Source organism: Austrofundulus limnaeus, unplaced genomic scaffold (genome assembly GCF_001266775.1).
Source record: "Austrofundulus limnaeus strain Quisiro unplaced genomic scaffold, Austrofundulus_limnaeus-1.0 Scaffold34, whole genome shotgun sequence".
Classification (NCBI taxonomy): Eukaryota; Metazoa; Chordata; class Actinopteri; order Cyprinodontiformes; family Rivulidae; genus Austrofundulus; species Austrofundulus limnaeus.
The window spans coordinates 1,194,012-1,197,035 of record NW_013952436.1 but is presented as its reverse complement, the minus strand read 5'-3'; positions in this window follow the sequence as shown (position 1 = coordinate 1,197,035).

Sequence of the window (3,024 nt, the reverse complement as noted above, 5' to 3'; positions counted from 1 at the left end):
CACACACACACACACACACACACACACACACACACACACACATCCATATATACATACACTGTGCAGGTTTATGTGAAATATGCTTTTTCTTGGTTGAGCTGTTTCCTTACAGGATAAAAAATACTGACATTTCAGACAGTTCTTTTTGACTTTTATTGCTTTACAGACATTTACAAAATGGAAAAAGGGCTTTTGTTTATATATTTTGAATCTGTTTTTGAAAATGTATCAATTCCCATGCAGGATTAAACTGAGCACACGAAAACTGGAATCCGTTATCTCTTACKTTTTACAAAAGTGTTTGATATAAACTAGATTATCAAAACCACGGGAATAAATATTTATATAAAATCACTATAAAAACTAAAAGTGTTCATTGCTAAGCAGTACAGAGATTTTATTTTAAAAGTTAATATACAGTATRTACTGTAAAATACAGCCTTCCTTCTCTGTTGTTCTGATGCAACCAAAGGGTTTTATTTCACCGATCATAACTCATATTTTCCATCTGTCATCAGTTTAAAAACACACATGTAAACAGACACAGCATTTATTTAAAATTGTTGGTCTTTTTGCAGGTTCATGGTGCTTTTTTTATTTTTAAAAAAGAAAAAAAAGGAAACAAAATCTTCTTAGGTTTTAGATTTGGGTGATTTTGTTTTCTTAAATGACATTTGATGGATTTGAAGCACATGAAGTCTGGCAACATAAACTATAATTTACATGTCTACAGAGAATTAAATCTCTTACTGGATTAGGCTTTTTTTTTAGTTTCATTACTTTTAAACAGAAAAATAATCTGCTTTGCTGTTCCCTTGACAGCAAACACTTTCCACTGAGCTTTTAAAGAGCATGTGTAAAAACTCTACACAGAAATTACTTCATATTTTTATTCCCAACCAAACCAGCCTGATTGTCACCAGATGTGACAACCTGATGACTCGAAACKACACCTGCCAGATTTTAATTTTAGGGATTAAACAGAGGACTACAGAGTTTTAAGGTACAGGATCTTATTTACAATCAGCATCTGCCTTCCAGTGAAAACGACTCCCCTCTTTTCCAGATTTAGAGTCGAGGCTTAAAACGAAGTGCAAGTGGTGCAAATTTAAGACGGGTTTATTTCAGGCAGTCTAACAAACACAGTTGTCACCAAGTGCTTTACAGAAATCAAACACAAATCGACATTTAAAGAAGAATAATCAACAAAGAAAATGTGCTTACAATTATGTACTCGCTGGCTGTCAGAATAATAAATAAAGGCAGCACAAATGTTGAAACCTTTGACACCAGTTCAGTTCCTTCAGAGGCGTGATTTGGAATCAGTCAGAGTCGTTTTGCTGTCCAACGTTTTGTCAAATATTGCACAACTTCAAGTCAGAGCGAGTCAACTACGCTTGACGATGATGTCAAAGCAGTCAAAGAAAGTTAAATATAACTGGTTTTCCTAGTTTATTTAGTTAAATGGAAGCGTTTTTCAAATGGGGTTTTGTGGAAAAGCTATAAACAATATCTTACCTGTTGTAGACAGATCTTTGACCGGTTTGATGAGCCCATGGCTAGTCTGAGTACACCCAAGATCAAAGTAGATAGGATCTTAAAAACTCCTATCTAAAATATTATGGAGGTTAATTCAAATGTTTATAGCAGAGGTGCCCACCAACAGTTGTCCTGGTTATTAGATTGTAGTTATGTTCAGATTGAATATAAAATTCAAGTAACTACAAGAGACATTTAGATTAGATTTAAGCCCATATCTAGATTTGCACACCTTAAAAGACCCCATATAACCCAATTTTTAAATTATGAATAGTTTTATGAGCCTTTGCTGACATTGCATTGACTTTGCATACATTGAATTTTCTCCATGTCCATGGGCTAAAAAAAATGTAGGCAACCACACTAGCTCCTAGCTTAATCATAAAAATAAAACAAGTTTATGTAAGAAGTATTTGCATTTCTTATWTTATTGCATTTGGCCCGCGACCCTCAGATCGATTTTAATTTTGGCCCTCTTAGGGAAAATGTTTTTTTTAATTTTGGCCCTCTCAGTGAAAATGTTTGGGCACCCCTGGTTTATAGCATTACACATCTGTCCGTTTCACATGATTATTATGGCAAAAATACAAGATTTCTATCAGAAGTGCCCCTATCTGTATACGAGCTAACAGCTAGCTGCTAAAATTTGCAAATATCAATAAAACTCTATGGAAATTAAATGTGCAGTGCATTTTTGACAGTCATATGAAGGTGTAGAAAATACCATTACGTTTTTTTTTTTTTTTCAGCTTGGAGTTGATTTTCTAGAAGGCAGAATCCACTTTGGTGTCAATAGCACTTAAGCTAGCAGTTAGCTTGTCAAAATTAAAGTTTTTTGTTTTATTAAAGTTCACTCATTCACTACATCATATTCAGAACGTAGTAGACTATTTAGAGAATAGGGGGTGTTTTGTAYTTTGAGCCCTACTTGAATCCAGAGGTACAGTCTTATAAAGAAACACAACATCAATATACTGCTAGACAACAAAATGTCTGGTTTTGGCTCAGAAAATGTCATTAACATATGTGTATAAAACATATTTACATATCTTTGTTACACATTTTCCTCTTCGTTTCTACAGCTCTTACTATATTTCAACCTTCAACACAGTRAAATCATCTTTTTCGGTTTGCAGCATGTGTGGAAATAATATAAGCGAGCAGAGCAGCATCATARCGATTTGATGGCTAGTGTTACTGTGATTCAGTGTCTCTTCATTCTCTAAATATAAATTCACTTCACAGTTTTCAAAAAAAAATCTCCAGGCTCCACAGTTCAGACAGAAGTGGAGACAAGACATTTAGATAACTGAAGGCTAAAAATCACAATAATGAGCTGTACTGTAGCATTAGACTTAATTACCCTGCAGTGTTTGCTCAGGCTGCGATGCATTGTGGTCTTTTTCCACCAATAGCATTCACGTTCTTTGTACAACCTTTTTTGAACCACATGAGGAGTTTCTCGGGCACTTTACAGCAGATGAA